This window comes from Bombyx mori, chromosome 23, assembly GCF_030269925.1.
Source record: "Bombyx mori chromosome 23, ASM3026992v2".
In the NCBI taxonomy this organism is placed as follows: Eukaryota; Metazoa; Arthropoda; class Insecta; order Lepidoptera; family Bombycidae; genus Bombyx; species Bombyx mori.
In genome coordinates this window covers 7,101,786-7,129,716 of record NC_085129.1, presented here as the reverse complement: position 1 = coordinate 7,129,716, position 27,931 = coordinate 7,101,786, and the positions used below count along the sequence as shown (strand labels likewise).

At 40.9% G+C, this 27,931-nt stretch overlaps 1 protein-coding gene and 1 long non-coding RNA gene across 3 annotated transcripts in view; one reads left to right on the top strand and one right to left on the bottom strand.

The window, feature by feature from the left end:
- LOC101739058 (lysine-specific histone demethylase 1A) overlaps positions 1–27,931 on the top strand; it is a 359,897-nt gene that overhangs the window by 27,829 nt on the left and 304,137 nt on the right. The gene's annotated exons all lie outside the window — the stretch shown is intronic.
- On the bottom strand, positions 14,764–15,693 carry LOC134201074 (uncharacterized). Its single transcript, XR_009976241.1, has 2 exons — positions 15,470–15,693; positions 14,764–14,912 (listed from the first exon to the last, which is right to left on the bottom strand). It is a non-coding gene; the product is annotated as an uncharacterized LOC134201074 (long non-coding RNA).

Below are 27,931 nucleotides of genomic sequence, written 5' to 3'. Positions count from 1 at the left end.
TGAAAACACAATCCGTATTATTATTTAATGAGAGTACATATTCCTTGCAAATATATATTCATTCGCAACCATCGCGCGATGCGGTTTTTCCTGCGCTATTGAATTGTGTTGCAGCCGCTGACTTCCGCGGCGGTCGACTGCCCTCAGGGCTCGAGCGTTTTTGCATTTAGCACTTCAGATAATGAGGTCTTAAGCCACGTATTGTGGTGGAATTTGCTTAAAAAATATCCAGCAGTTTTAATTATCATTAACTTCTAAGGTTGCAAATAAACAGTTTGGAACTAATAGCTATTTTACTCTTAGAATTATCTTCATTTAAATTGGATAACGTTGTTTCATTAATTTTGGATGCTGCAAAAAGTTATGATTATTCATAAGAGTTTGGGGCTTACTTTTGTATTATTATATGTTAGAAGTTATTTAGCAAATAATCTATATACATATATATAAAAATGAATTGCTGTTCGTTAGTCTCGCTAAGAGAGAACTCGAGAACGGCTGGACCGATTTGGCTAATTTTGGTCTTGAATTATTCGTAGAAGTCCAGAGAAAGTTTAAAAGTTTGAAAAAATATGAAAATGTTCGGAATTATATAAAAACAAACAATTTTGTTTTTCCTTTGATTTGTCCCCCGTCGGATTCCTTTTGTTTTTTTTATTAAGTTTATTTTATACAAATGTTTAGGTCTTTTATTTATCGATTGAGGCACTACGAAGTCTGCCGGGTCAGCTAGTTTAATACAAAAATCAAAGGTAGCTAACTCCGTTTGTCTGTGAAGTTTTCACGCGAAATCACTCAACCGATTTTGATGAAATTGGGTTTGTAAATAATTTGAATCTTGTGAAAAAGATTAGGCTAATTTTCAGGCCACTGCTGAACACAGATTGCCGCCAATGCGATATATAGTGTAGTTCACACTGGCGAAGCTGTGAGCTTGAAGCTGGTAAATATTTTCTTTTAAACCAGTCTATTTCTTATGCATCGCAACGACAAGCTAGCAATCCCAGTACAACTTCTGTATTCAACCGTAAAAGTTGAAACCGTATAACGTTTTTAATTCATTTCTACAAGCAATAAAAAAAATTCGATCACTGAACTAAAATGAATTTTATATCGGTAACTTTATCATCCTTCGTTCTTTTGTTGACGGGTCGTTGGTAAAGGTGTTGTGATTTCTTTTCAAACAATATGTAGGTACCAGTAAAAATGGCCTGACATTATCGGAATATTTGAGGTAGGTTACGTTAAATGCAAAAAGCACATGTTCTGAACCGTCTTGATAATAGCAAATCTCAGTCTAGCTGTGAATTAACATAATTATTTGTAGAATTTGTCGCATTGCCAATTCAGGTCAACGCTTTGCCTCATTTTCTTTCTTAGCATCTTCAAATTCTTTCCGTTTGTTGAAAATGTTAACTATTTCAAATTAAATGATTATACCATCCAAAAAACTGTCGCGACCAGAGAATCTATCGGAGACCCATTCAGTTAATGAGTTTAGAGTGAACTCTTTGTCTGGGTGATAAAACTTGTGTCACTTTACTTAAGACGTTAAAGGAGGAATTGAGAAGATTACATTTGTAAGCAACGTGTTACACATTTGTACTGGTTTATCAAGAAGATAAGTTGTTTGTGAGTGCGGCGGCGTCCGAAGGCCGTCTCCGCTCATTAGTAGTGGAAAAGATAGCAAAGCGGTCGGATTCTACTTCTAATTGTTAAACTATCTGCACTGGGGAGTGATTTATGGATGCTGTTTTACACCCAATAGACTCGTTTCCGCTTCGTCTAGGGCTTTATTTGGTGTTATTTTTTTACATTCTTTCTTATACCATACGGGAAAAAGGAACACACAGAGTCTTAACTAAAATATGAAGCGTATAAGGCAAGAACGACTGCTACCTTATTGTACCTCTGTAATTCTGCGTAAAGTCTTTTCAAAGCAACACGAGTTTCGACTTAGGACACAAGTCGGAGTGCACAAAGAATGGAATTATGGGGGTAGCTAACCGCGTAGTAAGCGCATTATTGCAAACGCGTTGGGTGGAGGCACTGAGGAGTGATGGTGGCAGGCGGCTCACTTCAAGTAAAGACGTTACTCGCATCTACAATCACTTTAAGCTCTTCGTGGTATTCTCGGAATACGGATATTTTTCGTTGCAAATAACTTTCATATTGTTTTAGATTTATTGAGCAGTAACCAAACCTCTTTTGTCGTTGATTAGTAGGGTCCTTCGTAGAGACTTTGCCAATCATATTGGATGACATTTAAAAAAAACAACAACAGTTTTCATTGTATAGCTATGAATTCATTAAGCCAATTTAAATATTATAATGAAACTATTTCGCGTCTCCGAATTAGTTGATGTGAATGTGCCGGTTGACAGTTAGTGACGCCCATAAATGCTAATTTCATTGTCTGCGAGCAGGACGCGCCCTGGAACATCGACACTGCCTACACAGCGGATGAACTATAGAGATCTTCGCCAATGAATATTAATACGATCATATTATAATATCACGCCACTGAGACATTTCATGCTTATCTTGCTTAGTGATCTCTTCACTACAATACTTTAATTCTATGACAAATGAAATTTCATATTTTTTATTGATGGCTGCAGACAGACTGGCGAGCTCACAGTCGCATCTCGTACGAAGGTACTACCGGAGACAGTGCGAATGTTACCACCCACCTCGAGACGTGTGGTCGAAATTCTGACTGTGTTGTAATAACTGTTGTCACACATCCTTCGAACTAGAATACGTGAATGTTTTGCGACAGCAATAGGCTAAACGATAGTACCTGCCCGTGATGTTTCATACCAACATTCATTACGCAAATTTTTTTTTTTTTTTTTTTATTGCCCTTGTAGGCAGACGAGTATACGGCCCACCTGATGGTGAGTGGTTACCGTTGCCCATGGACTTCAGCAATGCCAGGGGCAGAGCCAAGCCGCTGCCTACCGCTTAATACTCTCCACAAGCCTCGTTTGAAGAAGGACATGTCATAGCGCTCGGGAAACACCGTGGAGGGGAGCTCATTCCATAGCCGGATGGTACGTGGCAAAAAAGATCTCTGGAAACGCACTGTGGATGACCGCAGTGGCTCCAGGTAGTACGGATGAACTCTACTCCGATGGCGGGCGGTGCGATGGTAAAAACGAGATGCCGGTATCATCTCGAACAATTCCTCAGAGCACTCCCCATGGAACATACGGTATAAAATACAGAGGGAACCAAAGTCCCTTCGCAGACCCAGAGGCTCCAAACGATCCGAGAGAATGGGATTATCGACAATCCGAACGGCCCTCCTCTGTATGGAGTCAAATGGAAGAAGCTGGTATTTGGGAGCCCCGGCCCAGAGATGGGAGCAGTAGTCCATGCGAGGCCGGACTTGTGCTTTATAAAGCAGAAGCCTTTGTCCAGGCGTGAAGTACCGCTTCGCTCTGTTGAGGACTCCCAGCATTTTGGACGCCAACTTGGCTTTGCCTTCCAAATGACTCCGAAACTGGACATCGCTCGAAATGTCGACCCCAAGTATCCCAATACTCTCGGAAGGTTGCAGGGATACTCCTTGGAATTGCGGCGCCATGACAAAGGGGTCCTTCTTCGCAGTGAACGCGCAAACTTGTGTCTTTAACGGGTTGAATTGAACCAAGTTCAATTCACCCCATTTGGAGACTCGCCCCAGAGAGTTCTCCACTTCAGACACAAGTTTTGATCGTCTCTCTTGCACCACGCTTCGAGAGAGACTCTGATGGCCGATATATCGCGCATCCCCCGTGCTGTCATTCGCATAGCAATGCATGCTATCAATAGACAGCATGTCATTGATATACAGGATGAAAAGCGTGGGGGAGAGCACCGAACCTTGTGGAACGCCAGCGTTAATGGTCATGGTATCAGAACAGTCACCGTCTACAACGACCGTGATGCTCCGCCCATCCAAAAAGCTAGCGATCCACTTGCAGAGACCCTCGGGGATTCCGTAAGATGGTAGCTTCGACAGAAGTGCCCTATGCCAGACCCTGTCGAAGGCCTTCGCGATATCACGGCTCACAGCAAGAGCCTCGCCCTTGCTCTCCAAGGCTTCAGCCCACCTGTGAGTAAGGTATACAAGAAGATCGCCAGCTGAGCGACCGTGACGGAAACCGTACTGTCGGTCACTGATCAGCTGGCGATCTTCAAGATACTTCAGGAGTTGTATATTTATAATTCGCTCCATCACCTTGGAAAGCAAGGAAGTTATCGCGATAGGCCTATAGCTCGATGGGTCCGACCGGTCACCCTTCTTGGGGATAGGGTGGACGTGGGCGTTCTTCCATGAAGACGGAACCCTGTTAGTGCAATAAGAGAGGCGATACAAACGCGTTAGCGCAGGCGTCAGCTCAGGGGCGCACCTTTTCAGAACCACAGCAGGGATGCCGTCCGGCCCACTCGACTTATGGACTTCCAGGAGTCGGAGTTCCCGCCTGACTGCACACTGCGTAAAGCAGATCTCCGGCAGGGAACTGTCACACCGGGGGATGTTCGGCGGTGTGGCACCCCCGTCGTCCACAGTCGAGTTCGAGGCGAAGAGTTTGACCAGAAGGTCAGCCTTCTCTTTCGCACTATGGGCCAGACTGTCATCAGACTTGCGTAGTGGTGGGAGACTAGACCTGCAGAAGTTACCTTCTGCAGCCTTAGCGAGCGACCAGAAAGCACGGCTTCCGGCGGGATAGCTCTTCAGTCGCTCGCCAATTCTGGCAACGTGCTCCGACTTCGCCCTGGCAATAGCCCTCTTATAGGACCTAGAAGCGGCGTTAAATTTCCGCCTTTCCTCTGAGGTATTAGGATCCTGGCGTCTCCTGGCATCATTCCATGCCGCGTATGCGGACCGCTTGAGGCGTGCAGCGTCCCGACTGGCATTGTTATACCAGGGTCCACTGCGACCCCCGACGGGCACCTCAGAAGATGGAATGAACAGTTCCATCCCCCGAAGCACCACGTTTTTAAGTCGGTCCGCACAGACGTCAGGATCACCAGAGGAAAAGCAGAGCCGCCCCCATGGGTAGGATGCGTAAAATTCACGCAACCCATCCCAATCTGCTGACATATACCGCCAAACTCTTCGATACCCGGTCGTCATTCGACGACCAGGACGAGAGATCGGTACCGCAGCACGGATAAGGCAGTGATCAGACGATCCAAGCGGAGCGTCGACCACCACACTGTATCCGGCCGGATCGGTGGTCAGCAGAAGGTCCAACAGAGAGGGCTCGTGCCCCTCAATATCTGGGACACGGGTGGGCTGTGTCACCAGCTGGGAGAAACCGTAGGCCAGGGCGAAATCGTAGGCGGCCCGACCCGGGAGGTCAGTGGTTTTGGACCCCAACCACTCTTGGTGGTGAGCGTTAAAGTCTCCAAGAACCACCACCTCCGCAGATGGGTACTGCTCAAGCACGCGGTTAGTCCGTCAAAAACAAGTCGAAATACTTACAAACTTACCTCCGAAATTTCTGTTTGGTATGTTATAGTTGCATCACATACTTATCGATAAAGACGTAACGTACATAAAGGTTGACGTTACGAAGGTGTATTTAATTTAATTTGAAGATGTACTACTCTGATATCTCGATCAATGTAGTTATTGTCACACCGAACTGACGTGACATTTAGTTCACGGAGCAACTTTCTAGGTTACGTAATAATGATTGACGCGTTGCTAGCACTCGCAACGTGGAAGGTACTAAGAAATTTGTAATTTAAATTGTAACCTTGAACGAAGTGTTCTTATTATTAATAAGCTTATTATTAAGCATAAAGTTTTAGTGGTGCTATTGTACTATTTTTTGCTTGGCGTGTTATGGTTCATACGTTATTTGTCTTGGAGTCTTACAAAATACCTATGAAATCATGAAACTCATTAGAACATAAATTAGTATAATAAGTTCTATGCGAACTGCATTTTGGATTGATTTTGTATTCTTGTCATTATAATCGCAGTAGATGGTCCCGGTATTGACATGTTACGGTAGTTCATAAATATTCCAACGTAAATACACCGCATATAGCTATACACCTTGAGACGTGATTTTGAATTTTTAACGTTGATGTAAGTACTCTTATAGCGGCTGATCTATTTTTCAAATTATATACGAATGATGAACAAAAAAGTGATTTTCTAATTATATATATATATATATTTAATATCTCCAATGACAAAGTGTGTGTTCCTAAATTATGCTCCACTAGCTTTTGCCCGCGACTTCGTCCGCGTCGAATAGTTACTTTGGCATAACGCTAAATTTTACCCGCAACTTCATTTACAGTACTTAGGATTGGAACCGGTAGATGGCGTTGAAGAAGCTAGATTTTGAGATTTTTTGACAAACAATTTTTTTATTTTTTGTAAAAAATATGTTTTTTTTCTTTATAAAAAGTATCTTATGTTACTTCTAATACCTCCAAGAATATGTGTACAAAGTTTCATGATGATCGGTTGAGTAGTTTTCGCGTGAAAGCGTAACAAACAAACTTACATTCACATTTATATATCAGTAGGGATTTGACAAGTAATCTTCTTTTAGTTTGTTAATTTCATTATTATTACTGTCATTTTCCGTGATATATACATGAGATCTAATTTTCGAAACCTTTGAAATCGTCCGGTTTATCGGAGTCAAAGGTACCACTAAATTTTTCTTAAGTGGGATCGTTTAATTAACATATTTTACGAATTTAAGATAATGAAAGCGATTATATTTCGCCATCGCTATTTAAAACAATTTATTAGAGGAGCGGTCATTAAATCTCGATTTTATGTAACTTGTGCCGCGACAAAAGTTAATGTTATGTCTCTATTTGTAGGCTCTTCTATATATAAACGTTGTTTCATGCTTCGTTCATAAATTATTTGTCGTAATTACATTGTTTTACGACAATCGTTTTGAAACTGTCATTGAATTTGTTTCCCTTAATAAAACTACTATTAAAATCACTTAACCGATTTTATTTTGTTATGAAGTTATATTGCGTGAGTTTTTATCTTTTTAAATTTACATTTTCTGAGTAATCGATAGGTCCAGATACGGTAAAAATGCGGCAATAATATTAACTATATTGAAGTTCGACTATATTGAACACAATTAGTGATGAGATTACTCATGGTAAATAAATAAGTAAGAAACAGAAAATCTGACTATAGATATTCAAATTATCCAAAGAACGATCAAACCGGAATGTATTTACTGAACGCATTGATTAATTTGAATTTTAAATTGTTTGCTTATCGTTTCTTGCTGTGTGATGTCGGTCTAGAATTCCATCTGTTCCAACAGTTATACTACAAAGTTTTTATTCTCGATCCTGCGGACAGAATGGAAAGCAGTCGACGTCGCCCAAAACACGTCATCTCGGATCCTCCCGATCCACTAACGGTGCTTTTAGGTACTTCAAGCACCGGTCACCGTTCTCGTCGAACCCGTCGCTTGCGACGAAGGGCTCGACGAGTAAATTAACTCTCAGACACAGCCCACTGAGTTTCTCGCCGGATCTTCTCAGTGGGTCGCGTTTCCGATCCGGTGGTAGATTTTGCGAAGCACGGCTCTTGCTAGGGTTCGTGTTAGCAACGTCATCAGGTTTGAGCCCCGTGAGCTCACCTACTAGCCACGGTTACGCTGAAATAGCCTCTCAAGGCTATCAGCTTAGGTAGGAAAAAAAAAAACAAGGTTTTTGAACCATATATCAAAGTCGGTGGAGAAATTCACGTTGATGCCTATGGGCTCGGGTGACCACTTTACATTAGGTTGCCTTGAACTATTTTCACCCGTTCACGAAATAAGTAAATAAAATACGAATTCTCTTTAATTTATTTTAATGATAGCCTTGGAATTACTGATATCGGTGAGCGGCGATGACTGCTCTTCTAATTTAAGCCAAATTTATTTCAGACACGGTTGGCAGAAAAATCTTGATGAAGCTTGTTGTGTGATGACACATACATCTATTTCCATTAATATATTAAATAATTAGAAATATAATTGTATCACCTGAATTCAATTGCAAAAGAATATTTAGAAACGTAAAAATCGGTAATTCAAAATGAAGTTTTGCGTAATGTATTATTATAAATAAATTATAATTTGCGTAATCACTGGTGGTAGGACCTCTTGTGAGTCCGCTCGGGTAGGTACCACCACCCCGCCTATTTCTGCCGTGAAGCAGTAATGCGTTTCGGCTTGAAGGGTGGGGCAGCCGTTGTAACTATACTGAGACCTTAGAACTTATATCTCAAGGTGGGTGGCGCATTTACGTTGTAGATGTCTATGGGCTCCAGTAACCACTTAACACCAGGTGGGCTTTGAGCTCATCCACCCATCTCAGCAATAAAAAAAAAAAGAAGTTTCGCATGATTGTTTTATTTAAGAAAGTGATAAATCCGCGTGGAATTGGCTTCATAAATGTCGACCGGCGGTCGTTGCCCAGACGAACGTATACTTGGCATGTATACGATTATTAGCGGGTGAACTTGTAAATTTCCTTCAAAACCACATCCGAGATCCTTATCTTAAGCAACACGACAGATAACGCTTGGACTCGGTGTCCGCGACATTCGTGTTATTGTCGCCGCGTTCTATTTTATCAGATACTACATATTATTTGCCATTTTCGATTGATTTAATACACTTGTTTGCATAAAACAAGATAAGCCTTTCAAATCTTTCACCTTATGAAATCTAAGGTATGTATGTATAAAGATCGTTAGACATTTATGGTAATTTTATGTTTAATGTAGTTGTTATAAGTAAATCTTTGGCCACAATTTGAATCAGGTATTTTTATTATTAGAATAGATGGAGAAATGCGTTCACAGTTATCTGTCGCTGAGTAGATTTATTTTTAAATTTTTTTTATTGCCTAAATATGTGGACGAGCTCACAGCCCACCTGGTGTTAAGTGGTTACTGGAACCCATAGACATCTACAACGTAAATGCGCCACACACCTTGAGATATAAGTACATATAAGATCTCAGTATAGTTATAACGGCTGCCCCCTACCCTTCAAGCCGAAACGCATTACTGCTTCACGGCAGAAATAGGTGGGGTGGTGGTATCTACCCGTGCGGACTCACAAGAGGTCCTACCACCAGTAATTACGCAAATTATAATTTTGCGGGATTGATTTTTATTACTCGATGTTATTCCTTCACCGTGGAAGTCAATCGTGAACAATTGTCAAGTACGTATTTCATTAGAAAAGTAAAGGCATGCTTTAAGACAAGTGGTGGAAATCTAAGTTATAGTGGAATTATGATTACCCTTATACAGAAACGAGTAATAGTTGCGCGACAGAAATGACTTAAGTTTGTGTTAACCCGGACGAGGGTCAGTCTACCGAAATAAGAACTAAAGTAATTATTATAAGTATATAAGTAAACGATTAAAATATATAACGATGATATATAAGTAAGCAGACAATTGATTGATGGGGAAGTAGTAATATATAATAGGAAGTTTTCTGATTAGTAATTGAACGGACAACTGTCATCCTGTCATCCTTTGCATTATACAAACTGCAAGAAGAAACGCATCATTTTATGTTTTTATTGATTCTGTTCATATAAGAATTATTTTCACCTGTTAACGATCCTGCAATCTTCCGTACTGGAATAATCTTGTGTCTAAATATACATAATTTTAATGTCAGCCGACATTTTAATGTTAGTCGACATGGTTCGGGATTTTAAGGAGGCAAGCAAAAACCTTTTCAATGAAATAACTCACCGCTGTAACAAGCCGAGACTTATTACTTTAGTGGTTAATAATTCAGGAACGTATCCGGTGTGTATTTTGCATAATGACCAGAGGCACGCACGTTGTATGCACCTACCTCGTGCTTGGAGCATTCTCAGGAATCGCTGGTGTTGTGACTTCCAGTATTAGTGGACCATTGCCTCGGGCTGTAAATATCGTGCGCGTCACTCAATGTCTGCATCGCGAATGTTTCAATGAGCTCATTCACCCAATTTGATTACGATAAGTACAGTAACACAAGATAGCTCTTAATGTACTAGATAATCGAAATCTTTGTGGATAAAATGAATTAAACTTTACCTCTGAAGTTGTAACTATACTCAAGACCTTAGAACTTATATCTCTACAACTTAAATGCGCCACCCACGAAATTAATAATTATCTTAAATTAAAATTAATTTTGCGAAAAAAATTAAAAACTTATATCTCAAGGTGGGTGGCGCATTTACGTTGTGGATGTCTATGGGCTCCAGTAACCATTTAACACCAGGTGGACTGTGAGCTCGTCCACCTATCTAAGCATTAAAAAAAAACCTTCACTGTGACTTGTAAAACTTTAGAGTTGTGTCCGGTTTTCACGAGACGTATAAATATGTTAACTGATATGACTTTTACTGTTTAATCTTGCGTTTATTATATTCGATGTTTCGATTATGCAGTTTTCGTCACCTTTCAAGGCGGAATCCATGGTTGCGAGAATGAGCAGAATGGTGACACTCACCCGTGTAAGCTCACAATATGTCCTACCACCAGTAAAAACCAATTGGCGATCGCAATATACTTAGGGAACGCTGCTGCCCGTACCACGATAATGTCCTTACTCGTCTTTTACGACGCTCTTCTTTCTTTTTGTCTACTTTATCCCACTAGGTGGGGTCCTCACAGCTAATTTTTCTCTTCCATTCTCTTCTGTCAGCGGTCATCTCAACACTCACTCCTCCACTCTTCTCCTCTCCTCTCTCTCTAATATCGTCATTCACACACTCCATCCATGTTTTCTTCGGTCGGCCTCTTTTCCCTCTACCTTGCACTACCATTTCCATACATCTCCTATCCGTCGCCTTTTATGACACTAACGGGAAGAAATAGGATTGGCCTGTTCTAGACGAACGCCCAATTTGATGAAATACGTGTTTAAAATTTAGATATTAAAAGTTTCATTCTTTAATATTCTTTTCTATAAAATAACTATCATATTTACAAATAGAGTGGCATCTCTAGCACGGCGTTTCGCTCCTGGAAGTACGCTTTATTAAATTACATGTATTCTTTATTCAATTTATTATTAATTAATTTATTATTAACAATTTATTACATATTCTGTATTGTAATTTATACGTCAATGTCATGAAAAGTAACTTTTTAGGTTTTGAATCCTAAATTTAGCTGGGCCTCGAGAGTTATCGTCCAGAGAGCTCGACAGACTTGGCGGACAGAGTAAGGTTGGTTAATTTGCAATGTAAATAGAAATAAACTAAGCACAAAAGTGTGCTTTCAAATATCTTAAATTAAAATTCGTGTTCAATTACTTAATTATAAACGAGTCAGAGAAATGTTAATTGAGCAGTCACAATGTTGTTAGTGGAATGGTGGATGCGGCAGTTACGTGCAAGGGCACCAGCAGTGGCCAAAGCGCACGCGTCCAGCGCCATGTTCCCTCCGATAATGAATACGAGTTAATTAAACAACATTAGCCCGAACATCGCCGCCTCCACACGACGAAGATCCAAGTCGCGATTACCACGTGAACCGGCGTCGTTAACAATGTATCCCAAGGAGCTAATTGTACTGACATTTAGAATAACGTGATTCAACTCAATTTTTAGGCTTATATAATTTGAGTTTTCTGGTAGTGTATTTGTTTTTAGTAATGTAAATTTCATCTATTAAGTAGTGTAACTAAACGAGGCACGAGACTGTTAAATGTTTGAATTTTACGAAAATAAAATTATAATTTATTGCAGACATCGTTCTGAATCTAAAAAGTAACTCAATTTTACCACGTTTTTTACGATCGATAGCTGTGTTAACTTAGCTGGCCTTTCTGGGATGGTAAGACGGGCAGCATTCCGGTTTGAAGAGTGGAAGGGTTTATAATACAACTGGAAGTTCGACCTATTGTCTCCGTGTCGATGACGGCATTCACGCTTGTGATGTCTGTGATCGTCGACATAACACTAGGTGGTCGGTAATATCGTCTACCGACTAATAAATAAACAAAATCAAACACGATATTACGATTTCCTTCGTCCAATTTTCCGTCATCTGCGAATTTCGTTTTCTTGTTGGTTGAATTTGTTGACGAAATCGTATGGAAAGGGGAAATACAATATGTAAATGACTAGATAGAAAGAGATGCGAACGTTGACAAGGAACGCAATGTAGATAATATGCGTAGTCATGTTTTCTCTGAAGGAAACTCACAGGTGCGCGTACGCGAGTACTGCGAGGGGCGCGATAAGCTGCCGCAAATGCTAATGTCACTTAATAAAATTTTATCATCCAACCTCGAGCACTATCAACGTTTCGAAGTTTGCATCTCGCTGCGAAGGAAATGCTTATTTTGTACGGATACAAGTAGAATAGAAATGATAAGGAACGGAGTTTTTGTTTTGAATGGAGGGGACTGCTGATGGCCCGTACGCCTTTCCGGCTTTGTAGTGGACCGAAATCGCGACCCGCTGAGTAGATCTAACGAGTAACTCTACGGGTTGATGTTAGGGGCTAAGTTTCACGTCTAACTCTTTGACTAGTTCAACATATTATAACATTGTACTATGTTTGGCTGTTCCTAACGTTAGAACTTGTGCGGCATCATGGATTAGTCCAGGATAAAGATCGGAGGATGTTAATAACTTCTCTGTATAACAAAATTATTAAAATTTGAATAACCATGAGAAACAATAAAATTTGAATATAAGAAATGAAAATATTTCTATAAAGCTCCGTTATTACGCCAATATCAAAGTTTTCCGTAGATCGCGAACTAAGTTAATAACAACAGCAGCAGTTAAACTTAATGGAAACGCCATTAAACTATGCCGATACCGCGTCTGGAAGTGAATGATTTAATTACTGGTACTTATCGACTTTGTTCTTGCCAGGACAATGCTGAGATGAGACTAATAGGACTTTGTTCTTCCATTAATATAATTTCATTAGTATTGATTTTGAAAAAAAAAAAAACATACATTATTATGAGTGCTAAATTAATAAAATAAAAGGCTGTTTGTATATCTGTTCGGATGGAATTTATTATTTGATTATAATATACTTTCTCTTTGATGAGCTAGGGACTTGAAATTTTGAAGATAGGATAGATGACAATTCGAAGACAATGCAAGAAAAGGCGGCCAAAGAAATTTTGAAATGTTAATCTATATATACTTATATATAAATGAATTGCTGTTCGTTAGTCTCCCTAAAACTCGAGAACGGCCGGACCGATTTGGCTAATTTTGGTCTTGAATTATTTGTGGAAGTCCAGAAAAGGTTTGAAAGGTAGATAAATATGAAAATGCTCGAAATGAAATAAAAATAACAATTATGTTTTCCTTTTGATGTGATCCGTCGGAAGGATTCCTTTTGTTTGTTTTAAGTTTATTTTATACAGAAGCTTAGGTCTTTTATTTATCGATTGAGGCACTACGAACTCTGTCGGGTCAGCTAGTTTGTAATAAAACATGGTATATTTACTTGATTCAATTGTTATTAACTTAGATAGTTTTATACCTCAACATGACCTTCTTCAAACGAGGCTTGTGGAGAGTATTAAACGGTAGGCAGCGGCTTGGCTCTGCCCCTGGCATTGCTGAAGTCCATGGGCGACGGTAACCACTAACCATCAGGTAGGCCGTATGCTAGTCTGCCTACAAGGGCAATAAAAAAACAAAAAAAAAACGTTCCTATATTGTGCATGTGCATTGTCCTAACGCTGCTGTAGGTGTGGTGACATTTAATGGGTGCATTACTTCTCAGTTAGTGATATTGTAATGATGTATTGTTCTAGGTAAGTGGGCGGAGTGCTGCTTGAGTAACTGTGAGACGAAACGACCGATATCCATTCGAAACACTGAAGTGATTCATGTGAGTTCATAGGTTTTATTATAAAATTGTTTTGATTGTATAACGACTGATGTCTTCTGATCGAACTCTTTCAACTATTTAACAGGTATAAATGTTAATTACTTCAAAACTATAATTCCTCCTCCCTGAGTCGCATTCTTCATGTCTGAGGGTTGTGATCATCTCCTCCTATTATCCTTCTCTGGATGATGTTTCGCCATCTTCCTCTGTTCTCGGGGGTGTGTATGGCATCGTAGACGGTGTTATCCAGAGTGGTGCGGATTTGGTCGGACCAGCGCATTGGATTGCGACCACGAAATCTTTTGCCTGCAATCTTGCTAGTTACTATAAATTTTTCAAGATTGTCAACGCTCTTTCTGGCAACGTGACCGAAGAACTCAAATATCCTGTTGAGGCAGATCGTAGAGCCTGGTTTGGATATTGAGCTGTCTTAATATTGATGCGTTAGTCCCACGGAATAGATAAATAAGGTTGGAAAGGCCTTTGCTCTAATTTTGTATTAGAACCAGTGTCGCCGCTTCATCCCCACTATTTTAATTTCTACACATACACACACTGTGATTACAAGTATTTCGCACACAACAAAAACACCCACACATAAATCTCAGGACAGATATTCGTTCGCAAACTAGCACAAAACACCCGTAGGCATACACACTCACACACGCAAAAAGGCAATAAAAATGTTCATACACGCTAGTGCTTGATAAAATCGATATTCTTTATCGATAAATTATCTGATGAATGAATGGAGAAAATGGAACATGAAATAAATATTGAAAAAAAAAACTATTTTACTTTTATTAATTACAAATAGTCACTGTCCCTGGAATAAAACGTTTTTGTTAAGCAGTTGGCGCTTGCTATTAATTGCGAATGAATTTTTCAAAACTAAGTGTATTCTGATTTTTTTTATGATAAAATCATTTTCAGTAAAATGTTTAGAGCAAATAGTACTCGTCTTTGTCTCCAGTTTCCTCTACCTGTCACGTCAATCCATTGTTCCCTGGCGTTAGGTTCTTTAGGAAACCTAAAATTTTTAATTTACTGCATAAGTCAAATAGCATTTTACTTAGATTTTAATACGTCTTAGACAATATAGTAAATACCCGTAAATTAGAGGTCTACATGTCCCTTTATATTATACCTTCACTTTAATTCAATGATAATAATTCAATAATAATAATACATATTTATTTTACTCAAAATACGTCTCACTAAGAATATACTAGGTATCATTAATTAAATATAAAATAATGCAAAAATTATCCATGTCAAATGTAAATATAGTCGAGAATTCTGTCGATGATTTTATTTCACCACATGGTCACCTCACTATCGACAAACTGCACGGCCAATCAGGGCAAAGGCCGAAATTTCAAAGATTGAAGTGTAGAGAACGCAATGCATGTAGTACATTGGAAGCTGACTTGGTCATTGCGTTCATTGGGTGAGTACACATCGCGCAATGTATGCTATTTATAACTTGCTGCAATAATATTGTTAATGTTTGGAATTTCATAATGCTCAGTATATTTTTATGTTTTAGACAAATAATATTGTAATTAAATGGTAATTTCGACTTACCGATCGAAAGATATACCTCCTCGCTCTATACTTGAGGTCTGATTTTTTGTTTTACAAGTTATAATTGCACAACACGGCACTATAAAGCGGAGATCTGTTCGCCAAGTAGTCCGAAGCGCACTAAACGCGGTGAATGAAAGAATCGGTCGAGTTATGTTTGTTCTATCATAACAGTGGCACGCTTGCCCCGCCTACATTACCATTCCAACCTTATTTATTTATTCCGTGGTTAGTCCGATATGCTGTCTACGGGATTCGTAGCATCTCCCTCTAGCACCACATCTCGAAGGCATCAATGCGGTGACGATCAGCTCATTTCAGAGTCCACGTCTCATCTCTGTACAGAAAGATTGAGAACACCTGAGTTCGGACAAGTTTCAATTTGGTTTTAAGAGATATTTTCCTATCTCTCCATGTTCTATGGGGCTGAGACATGGCGCTCTGTGCTATGCCTATGCGCCGTCTAACGTCACCCTCACAAGACCCGTTGCTGCAGATATTCGCGTCCAGATAGATAAAGACATCCACTTTCTGTAGGTTGAGCGTGCCAGTTAATGCCAAAAAAAAAACAAAACCTATAATTATCTGGGGCTGTATATTTTGAAAGCATATAATTCTTTTTGTATTATTTATTCGCATCGTATGATACGAAAAGTCGATGGAGCGATCGGGACTGTGCCTCTTATTGTGTTGGTCGCAATCTCGGTATCGCGTACGACTCGTGTCGGAATGCAAGTTTATTTTAATATTTAATAACTCCCAGGCGGTGCGAGATATCGTCTCTTCTCTGGGGCGATTCTCTGCTCGTTTTTCCTCTGTTATCGCTTTGCTCTTGTGTCACGCTTTTGCTTGCATTCATTTTACTTAATCACACTTTCTGATCAGATTATGTGCACAGTAATGGTAGCAAATTAGTTTTAATCCTTTACGATTACTTCTTTGCGTTTAAAACAAAGTATTCCGAGAGAACATCACCGATACCTTCGTTAGTGATACGGCTCAGGTACTCGTAGAATATTTAGTGAACGTTTATCAGTCAGCAGATTGTAAATCAAATCCGCGTGCGTGAACTGAGAATAAGTTACTCGTCCATTGTTCGTACTGGTAATAAATAGTAAACGTAATTAAAGGGTATCACGAGTGTTCACCGATACCATGCTTCGAGAGAGCTATCATTAACTCAGAGCTGTTAAATTTGACGCCTCCGTACATAAATTGTTTGAAAGAAAGCCTCGCGCACGTGACGTTGAAATGAAATATCTCACTCAGAAGCGAACTAATCTAATCGTAGAATACACCCAATCATTTATTTTATTCGAGCATTTAAAATAACTAGTGGCCCCCGACTATAATTAATTGAAATTATAAGTTTAAACATGATTATGGTTCTATTGTCAAACACTATTATAATTCGATAATATAATCACAGTATTCGCCAAAACTGCACTATAGATCAATAATATTAAAGACAAATGATATTAATCTATTCTCAATTTGACCACAGACTTTAAACAATAGCAAAAGTTTCCCAATTGACAGTAAACAAAGAGTATATTTTTATGTATGTGTTGGGTCAAATACATCTTAGTGTGTGTAATGCTTTTTTTATTGATTTAATGTGTTTTTATGGAAAATTTCAAAAAAAACCATTCTGCACTTCTTCTCTATATTATCTATAAGTATAGGAAATTTCATACGCCTCCATCTGGGCAATTTTCGTAAAAAGGGGTACAAAGTTTTTGCTTCACGTATAATCTCTTCACGTATTATAATCTCTATATATAAAAATGAATTGCTGTTCGTTAGTCTCGCTAAAACTCGAGAACGGCTGGACCGATTTGGCTAATTTTGGTCTTGAATTATTCGTGGAAGTCCAGGGAAGGTTTAAAAGGTGAGAAAATATAAAAAAGCTCGGAATTATATAAAAACAAACAATTTTGTTTTTCCTTTGATGTGTCCCCTTGATGTGTCTTTTATTTATCGATTGAGACACTACGAAGTCTGCCAGGTCAACTAGTATATAGATAAAAATGAATGTTATTTTTTCGTGTCTGTTAGCATAATCTAGGCGCGCATTAATTTATTAAACTAGCTTTTATCATAATGAAGGCTGTGGACGCTCGTAGCTAAAGTAGGTCAGGCAAACGATCTGGATCCGTCGCGTATTTTTAATGTCGCACGGCTTCACGCATTTCTTTGTTCTTATCATTTATTCCCTATTACGTTTCGCCCGTTATTTACGATAAACTTGAAGCCTGATAGACGTAACAGATAAAAGGCGTGTCCGAGAAGCGACTCCGACAATTTGGACCACTTTGAAATAGCGCCAACGATTTATTCGCTGTCTACCCTGTGCTCTTTAGTGGCAAATATTTCAGTTCAACATTTTGTTTACTAACAAACGACAGTGATTAGAGGCGAATTCATATCTAGTACATCTTTGATTCGATTGCGGGCGTGGGATTTTTTTTTTTATATAGCGACTGGTGGACCTCTTGTGAGTCCGCACGGCTAGGTACAACTGCCCTGCCTATTTCTGCCGTGAAGCAATAATGCGTTTCAGTTTGAAGGATGGGGCAGCCGTTGTAACTATACTGACACCTTAGAACTCTTATCTCAAGGTGGGTGGCGGCACTTACGTTGTAGATAACCAATTAACACCAGGTGGGCTGTGAGCTCTAATAAATCTAAACAAAGCCTCTTACCGCTGTACGATGAAATTGAAACTGAAAGATTCAGTAGAATTCAGTTAGTAATGTCTATGGGCTCCAACGGACATTTCACACAAAGTAGACTGCGAGATCTTCTGTCTTCTTCATTTTCTGTTTGTTGCTTTTAGCGGGTGTATCTCACCGTTCAGCACAGACTGGAACAGTACGAATCCACCACAAACTGACAAATGCCTCTAATTATCGCATCACCTTAGAATACTATTATCATTTGTACATGCTTTTTTTATTGCTATGGTCGGTGGACGAGCTCACAGCCCACCCGGTGTTAAGTGGTTACCGGAGCCCATAGACATCTACAACGTAAATGCCTTGAGATATGAGTTCTAAGGTCTCAGTATTATTATTAAAATGAAAACAAATAGTTTTTAAATACAGCGTGATGATAAAAGGGAAGAGGTTGTCCGTCTATGGTGAGTACTTTCTGACTTAGAATTTCCTATTGATGTGTATTATTTATTACAACGGCTGCCCCACGCTTGAAACCGAATCGCATTACTGCTTCACGGCAGAAAAGGCAGGATGGTGGTACTTACCCGTGCGGACTTACAAGAGTTCCTACCACCAGTAATTACGCAAATTGCGGGTTTGATTTTTATTACACGATGTTATTCCTTCACCATGGAAGTCAATCGTGAACATTTGTTAAGAACGCATTTCATTAGAAAAATTGGTACCTACCCGCCAGCGGGATTCGATCAGTAAATATTGAAAAATCTTGTTTTACAGAATGATTGATGCGTATAAATATCGGTTTAACCATTATATGATTGCTCAATTTTAAAATCAGTAAACAAAAGTTATCTATGTGTGTCTCGGGTTGTATTGCGCTTTGCTTCTAGGGTTTTATTCCAAGACAAGAAGGTAGATAAGCGACATCCAAAAGATACAGTAAATTGGAACGTCCCTGTATTAATTGATTCAGTATAAATATATATATGTTTATCTTTAGCCGTTCCCAGTGGTCAAACAAGCCTTCAACGTGTTAACTAGATACAGATAGGGTTTTTGCATTGAACCACTAACCGAAGAAGTGCGGTAAATTTTCCACAACTCTTCGCAGTAAAACTTGTGTTTATGCGCGATATGAGACTAATTTCGAGCTTATTTTCTAACACAAACAACAGTTACTAAAGTCTAGTCTAGTCAGCTTCCGCTTTTTTAAAACCAAAACAACAAAAATTTTGCAAATATATATATAATGTACATAATTATATTATATAGCTGGTTTATGCGTACGCAATATGTGTATTCTAGATTTTTGTTTATTAAATTCCATTTAGGATATTTAAAATCTGTTATCTTCTTCTTCTTCTTCTATATATACAAAAATGAATTGCTGTTCGTTAGTCACGCTAAAACTCGAGAACGGCTGGACCGATTTGGCTAATTTTGGTCTTGAATTATTTGTGGAAGTCCAGAGAAGGTTTAAAAGGTAGATAAATATGAAAATGCTCGGAATTAAATAAAAATAACAATTTTGTTTTTCTCTTGATGTGTCCCCCGTCGGACGGATTCTTTTTGTTTATTTTAAGCTTATCTTATACAAAAATTTAGGTCTTTTATTTATCGATTGAGGCACTATGAAGTTTGCCGGGTGAGCTAGTCTTCAATAAAATGAAAACAAATAGTTTTTAAATACAGCGTGATGATAAAAGGGAAGAGGTTGTCCGTCTATGGTGAGTACTTTCTGACTTAGAATTTCCTATTGATGTGTATTATTTATACATTTGTGTAACTAGGTGGTAGGTCTTGCCTTTTTTTTTTGTCGCGAAGCAGTGTTCGATTGCGTTCCGTTTTGAATTGAAGGTTCGCCATTATACAAGGTTAGCAAGTTATTTGGTAGGCAGTGGCTTGGCTCTGCCCCTGGCATTGCTGAAGTTCATGGGCGACGGTAACCACTGACCATCAGGTGGGCCATATGCTCGTCTGCCTACAAGGGCAATAAAAAAAAATCGAAACTTCAGCCTCATGTCCTAAGGTGGGAGGCAGCATTGGCGTTGCCGTATTTCGATAACCACTTAAGATCACGAATCCCGTGAGCTTGTCCTACCGTCTATGCAATAAATTTTATAAACAGAACAAAACGTAATCTAATTTTCTAGTAAAAATATTAGAAATACGTCCAAGTTTGAGTTAATTTTAAAACAAATGCATATAAATTATTCTTACAGATTACAATCAATTTAGAAATTATCAAAAGTACACATTTTATTTTTTATTTTCGATAAGCGCATCGTCATCGTGGCAGAAAATTTGTTTTGATATATGAAAATTACTTATTTACCCTTTTTTTTTATTGCTTAGATGGGTGGAAAGATCACAGCCCACCTGGTGTTAAGTGGTTACTGGAGCCCATAGACATGTGAAACGTAAATGCGCCACCCACCTTGAGATATAAGTTCTAAGGTCTCAGTATAGTTACAACGGCTGCTCCACTCTTCTAATCGAAACGCATTACTACTTCACGGCAGATATAGGCAGGGTGGTGGTACCCTACCCGTGCGGACACACAAGTGGTCCTACTAACAGTAATTACGCAAATTATAATTTTGCGGGTTTGATTTCGCAGACAATTTCAAGAAATAAGAAATATCCAGTACTCAAAGAAGAATTGAGCATGCAGATCTTATTTTATCATTGAACAATATTAATACAATCATTATTTCCTTTTTCAATTCTCTCACGCGGAGGCCGTCACCCGTCCGTGATCTTAGATCCGTTCGATCATGAAAATATATAGCTTCATTCGAACGATCCGTATCGGGAAAGCTCCTTAATCGGTTTTCTTTTATATGAAAATAGACTTTTAGATTTATTACGCCATTTTGGTTACGTAACAGTTCCGAAAAAAATGTGATATACGTGTACCTCGCTTCGGAATTGCACACTAAACAAAAATTCAACAACGCGCCGCTATATATTTTAGAGAGTGCGGCTTACCCGAAGCCACTAAAATATTGCCTATGAAAAAAAATAGGTGAGGGAATATGCGCCAGCGTTGATTTCTTATTACGTATTCATTGCGCGTTGAAACGTATCACACCCCTCGAGTTGCGATGTCCCCGTCGCGTCGCTTCGTACGAAATGGAGATAATAGACTTCCTTTTTGATTTGTGGTTACGCTATTGAGCACTGATGTGAAAATAAACAACCGTGAAAAGCTTGCGAAGAACGATTTATTGCTGAAAAATGTACCGTGAATTTATTTATGTATAGACTGAGTGCAAGTTACAAAATGGTGATTTTAAAAGTATTTCGAAAATAATATTAAAATCACCAATATTTTAGTAGTGTAACCGATTTTATTATAAATACTCACTCGCTCAATCTCATCAACATAAGAGTGCGTCACAGTTGTTGCAAAGCATAAAATTATCCGTGTTAATTAAATTCACTTTATTTTCATAAAGAGGACCGTATAACGAGCCGCTTTATTGCCGAGCGGTTTCAATATTCGTACTCGCCCACATCACTGCGTAGGATGAGCTCAAGAGGTAACAAGCATGTTTCTCAAAATTTTCTCGCCACTTCTCGTGTACGGCTTACTTTAAACATACTTTGTCTTTAAAAAAAACTTTCATCATAGGCTAGGATTATATTACGTTCACTGTTGGAATTGTTTAAGGAATATTAATCGAGGGTCCGTTGAATGTTTTTTTATTAAATGTTATTTTTAATTAATGTTGCCGCCATGTGTTTTGTATTTTTAAATCCCGACTCTCTTGGGCGAGAAATCTCGTTTAGGCATTTTAAAGATATAAAAGCAGCTACAAAAACAGCAAATCCCAGCAGTTAATTTTTGTGCTGACCCTTCCTAATATTTTTCAGTAAAATGTCTGAATTTTATTACAGCAAAAATTAACGAAGGGGTGTCGTCGTTTTGGGGCCGAGTGTTAGCGGCGTGATGATATTTTATTTACTTTATCGTTGGTGAAGGCACGAGGCGATGTTCATTATGAAGCCCGGAATTTTGCGACATTTTGTCGGGTATGTAATCAAAGACATCTGGTACACGTGCAATTGTACTTTTAACATAAATTATATACAAACCGGGTGGAAAGGAGGGTTTCCCGAAAACGAACGTAAGCTATGCACTTAACGAGACGAGAATACTCGTACAGTCAAAACCTTTTACTGCGACATCGTTTAATACAACATGCCGGTTATAATAACCAAGAACAAAGGTCCCGGCTGAATGCCATATGACCGCCTTATTAAAAATATTGCTTTCTACGACATTGGTAATAACGACATACCTCATAAAACGACCACATTTAACTAATATTTCGGATAATTAGATCTGTTAGAACGACCGGCTATGCTGTATTGTAAACAATAGGTATCCACTGAATAGGTATCCACATTTGTCTTCAATGGCTTTTAAAATTAGGAAAGAAAACAATAGGATTTAGTTTAGTGTAGGGTCTTTTCTAATTCTTAGAAACAAAACACGTGCATGCGGTAGTCAAAGCCCACTTCTTCATATCGCTTCAGTTAGTTTGTTACTTATCTATACACAAGACGCACCAAAACTTTGTGGAGTTATTCGTGAAACTTTCAAAATCTCGCAAAGAAAAAGAAAACAAATTAATACTGAAGAAAAATCGCGTATTTCGTAAATATATTTTTCCAATAATTCCCTATCGATTTGTTTGTACTTGCACGATACACATTAAACATCACCGGTTGTTACGACTATCGGTTTTTACGACTGAATTTGAGCAGTCCCTTCGATGTCGTTATAACAGATTTTGACTGTATTATCATAATTTCAATTGAAAAATAACCGATGCTTCTTAGCTCAGCCCGCAATGCAGTACAGTTGAAACATAGGGTTAGCGCGCCGCGCGACCTCGCCCCCTTAGGTCGCCGTGTAACCTTCATCGGGGAGGGAGGTCGCCTCCTACAGGAGTCGGATCCGAGCGAAAGTCCTTTTCTGTGCCCTGGCTTGGCAGCGACGGATTGGTGCAGAGAGGGATGAGCTCTCCCTTTCTCGTTCTACTTCCTCCTTCTGCGAGATGGTGGATTTAGCAGAAGTCGAGCATCACCTTCGTCGCTGCCAAGCATTGTAGTCACACGACGGTCGGCAGCTACAAGTCCGGTCCTATTTGCGACACGAGGACACGGCGCTGTTTTAGCCGCGTAGGATAGTGTGTTAGCGTCTGCTCGGCCATGTCCTCATTGCAGCCATAGTGGTGACACTCCATAGTCGAAATGCCGACGGCTAATGAACATTTGTGTCAACTGGAAGACGCCCTCGATGGGGGTTCGTTCACGCCAACGGGGCGCACCGCCTCGCCAGTTCGAAGCACCATCCAGCTGCTGTCTCTCTGGGGTCTTTCATGTTTTACTAAAGTCACGAAATATGAACTTACTAAAACGACAAGTATTTTTGCTTGAATTTGCTAATTATCGCTATCCATTTATTATAAATGAAGGTAAGCGACTATTCCCCCTCGACTTCAGGATAGACTACCCTGCAATTTTAATGTTTGTGTCAATCCGTATAACAAAAGTCGTAGGTATTTTTACTTCTTAACGTACAATCATGTTATGTTAACTATGTTTCAACAATATAGTTTTTGGTCTCAGCATTGGACACTTATGTAAATAAATTCTCAATGAATGGAATAGATATGCAGACACCGTCGTCTATCAGAATATTTAAGATAAAAAAATTCAACTTATCTTCCGTTAAATTGATAAGATCGTGACCTGTGATAAAATAAACTTAACTCTTAGAATACAAATAGGCGATCAAACTACAACACTCTTCTTTATCCCTACTTAAGAAATAATGCACTTAGACATATTTTATTGCTTACAAATGCGATATAAGTAGCTGAAATTCTTGAGAAGTTTATAATATTAAATTGTACTTTAATTATGTTTCACAAATAGTTATTATGGTACAAACAAATATAGTCATCTAAAATTTCTGATAGTTTTAATATGAATAAGGATGCGCTGTTATAAAAATGCATTCAACACATTTAGGAGTAGGCGTTATTATAACGTTTGTGTTGAATGTGGATTGTTCATTCAAAATCTCGGTGTACTTTCAATATTATAAAAAAAAAAAAAAAAAAACTATACAAAAGCGTAGGAATTAAGTATGTACAAAAGCGTAGCGTATTATTTAAGTATTTTAATATGTGCCAAAATTGAAATCTGTTGATGACGGTGATGTCGGTGAGCTTCGGTTTCAAAAGTGAGCTAGTTCTTGCTTGCTCTTTACTCACCATTAGAGTAGAGTGAGATTTTTTTTTTTTAGATTAGATTAGAGTAGAGTGTGCTCTATTGTGCACCAACATAAAATCAAAACAAATAGATAAAATATTACTGGTGGTAGGACCTCTTGTGAGTCCGCACGGGTAGGTACCACCGCCCTGCCTATTTCTGCCGTGAAGCAGTAATGCGTTTCGGTTTGAAGGGTGGGGCAGCCGTTGTAACTATAATTGAGACCTTAGAACTCATATCTCAAGGTGGGTGGCGCATTTATGTTGTAGATGTCTATGGGCTCCAGTAACCACTTTACACCAGGTGAGTTGTGAGCTAGTCCATCGAACTAACAAAAAAAAAAAACTTAACATCGAATATACTTCTCATTTAAATTAAATATCTAAAGAGAACTAGTGCTCCCGCAGTACTCGAAATTCTATTATGTTGTAGTCTTAGGGTACCCCGCTGGTACATAGGGCCCTCACAAGTTGTCTCCACTTTACTCTGTCTTGCGCTTGCTCCTTGACATCACTCCAGGTCACGTTGGCAGTCCTCATCTCACTCTCTACGGTGCGTCGCCAAGTGTGTACAGGGCGACCAGGTCTTCCAAGCCTGCCAAGCGGTTGCCACTCAAACGCGATTGATGCTGCGTTGACTCCGCTGCGCCGTAGAGTGTGTCCTATCCAACGCCGTTTCCGATGAGCAATGTCTTGCGCGATGGGATTTTGGTCATATTTAGTCCAAAGGTCTTTATTAGAGACAGTCCAGTTCCGATTGCATCACCTTACAGTCCGGACGTGTTTTTACGAGAAACTGTCGCTGCCGTCGCGATCTTGTGTCTTGAGTTTCGCTGCATTGTCGTTGTCGCATCGATCGCGGCATTGTTGCGAATTCTTGACGCACTATCGCTGGCGTCGCGACCTTGGGTCGTAAAAGCAACTCGAACTTGTCGATTGTGCATTCGTAACGACTTCACATTATCACCCACTCATATCATTTATTAAATTTATTTATTTATTCGGCGAGCAAAACAGTCTCTTTCGAGACTAACCCCCCGCTGAGATCACCGCTTGTTGTGGCATTCTCACAACCCAGTGGGGCCCCACCTTCCCAAACTCCACCCCAATCCTAGCCGACTGCCGTTTTCACGGCAAAGGCACTCCCCCCCCTTGGAGCTGGTAAAGCTCAGGGGGTGAACTCCTACTCAGGGGACTCGCCTTTCGGCGAGTGTGCCTTAAGTCCCGGGGACGCCCCCCCCGGGCAAAAACGTAAGATGGAAGAAGAACTTTTAGGATTTCTCGGGTTACTTGCCGAAAAGTACCCGGTGTTATCCAACCTCACGGCCGAATTCGCGGCCTACAGGGCCGCCCGCGCGAGTCCCGCCCCGCCCGCGTCCCTCGCCGCGTCATTTCGAGCCGCGCAGTCATGCCCCGCCCCCAAACCCAATTTGAGCGCACGTACGCACGTAGCGACTCACGAAGCGCCTAGCGCCAACGAAGCGCCTAACGCACCCGCGACGTCATTCTCGCCAATATCATCCGTCGCGTCGTCCGTAATAATTAACTCAGGTTCAGACTCCGATACCGGATCGGAGATGGACTTCGAGTCCGCGACGAGCCCGCAGCCCGGAACCTCGGATGGGTTCCAAACGGTAAAACGCGGGAAAAAACGTACTCGCGCCGTGGAGTCCCGGAGCTCCACGACAAAACAAACCAAGTCAGCGACTGCCTCCCGTCCGCAGGTAGTCGTGACACCGGAGTCGGACTCCGGCCGCCGCGCAACCCCACCGCCGCGTCCCAAGCCCGCATCCGCGCAAAAAACCGTCGCCCCGCCCCCGCTGATTCTCCAGGAGAAGTCAGCGTGGAACCGCGTCTCCCAGGCCCTTCAGGCAAACAAAATAAATTATACCCATGCGCGCAACGTCGCGCATGGGATTCAGATAAAGGTCGCAACGCCGGGCGACCATAGGGCCCTCTCAGCATACCTCCGAAAGGAGAACATAGGTTTCCACACCTATGCTCTTCAGGAGGACCGCGAGCTCCGCGTAGTAATACGCGGAGTTCCGAAGGAACTCGATATAGAGTACGTAAGGGAGGATCTGACCGCTCAGTCCCTCCCGATAGTAAGTGTGCACCGGATGCACAACGGCCGCGACAAAAAACCATATAACATGGTTCTAGTCGCTCTAGAACCAACCCCGGAGGCCAAGAAAAAGATCGCATGTCTCGCGACAGTATGTGGCCTATCCGGGGTTACCATTGAAGCCCCCCATAGACGTGGCACTCCCGGACAGTGCCACAGATGCCAACTATATGGCCACTCGGCTAGGAATTGCCACGCGCGCCCCCGCTGCGTGAAGTGTCTCGGCGATCACGCCACGGTAGATTGCTCGCGAGTTAGGGAAACCGCGACCGAACCTCCAAGCTGTGTCCTATGCCTTAAGCAAGGGCACCCCGCGAATTACCGTGGATGTCCTAGGGCTCCGCGAAAACGTCCGACCCACCCAGCCCCCCGTACCGTCGGCCCAAAGACTTCGGTGCCTTCAGCACCGAAACCCGCCTTCGTACCGGCTGCGGTTCCCACCATCTCGGCGTGGAATAAACCGCTGCCGTATACGAGGTCGGGAACACAAACCGCACCCCAGCCCCCGCTCGCGACACGTCCCGCGCCGCAGCCCCTGCTCGCACCTCCCCCCGCGCCCGCGTACCGTCCCCCGCAACCCTCAGCCGTCAACGACTTCACGCTCGTGCGCGACTTCGTCACGGCGGTCAACTTCGACCGTCTGCGATCGTTCGCAGACGCGTTGCGAAGGGCGGTAAACCCCGAACAACGGCTCGCGGCCGCGTTCGATTACATGGACGTTTACGAGTCCGTGGCCCGTACTTTCTAAAATCACCGGTAATCAATGGCGCAAAACGCTAGAGAGAAACCATATTCCCTTACGTTAGCATTCTACAATGCTAACGGACTCGCGCGACAACGCGATCAAATTTACGAATTCCTCCGCGACAATCTTGTAGATATTCTGCTAGTGCAGGAGACCTGCCTGAAGCCCTCGCGTCGTGACCCGAAAGTCGCGAATTACGTCATGGTTAGGAATGACAGACTCACCGCCTCCAAAGGCGGGACTGCCATTTACTATAGGCGGGCCCTGCACGTTGTCCCTCTCGATACCCCCTCGCTCTCACATATCGAGGCGTCAGTGTGCCGTATCTCGCTGACGGGACACCAGCCGATCGTCATCGCATCCGTCTATCTCCCCCCGGACAAGCCCCTTCTGAGCAGTGACATCGAGTCACTGTTCGGCATGGGAGACTCCGTCATCCTGGCAGGCGATTTAAATTGCCACCACACTAGGTGGAACTGCCACAGTTCAAACATAAATGGTAGGCGTCTCGACGCGTTTATAGACGACCTTACCTTTGAAGTAGTCGGTCCCCCAACTCCAACATGTTATCCGTATAACATCGCGCTCCGTCCGAGCACTATAGACCTGGCACTGCTGAGG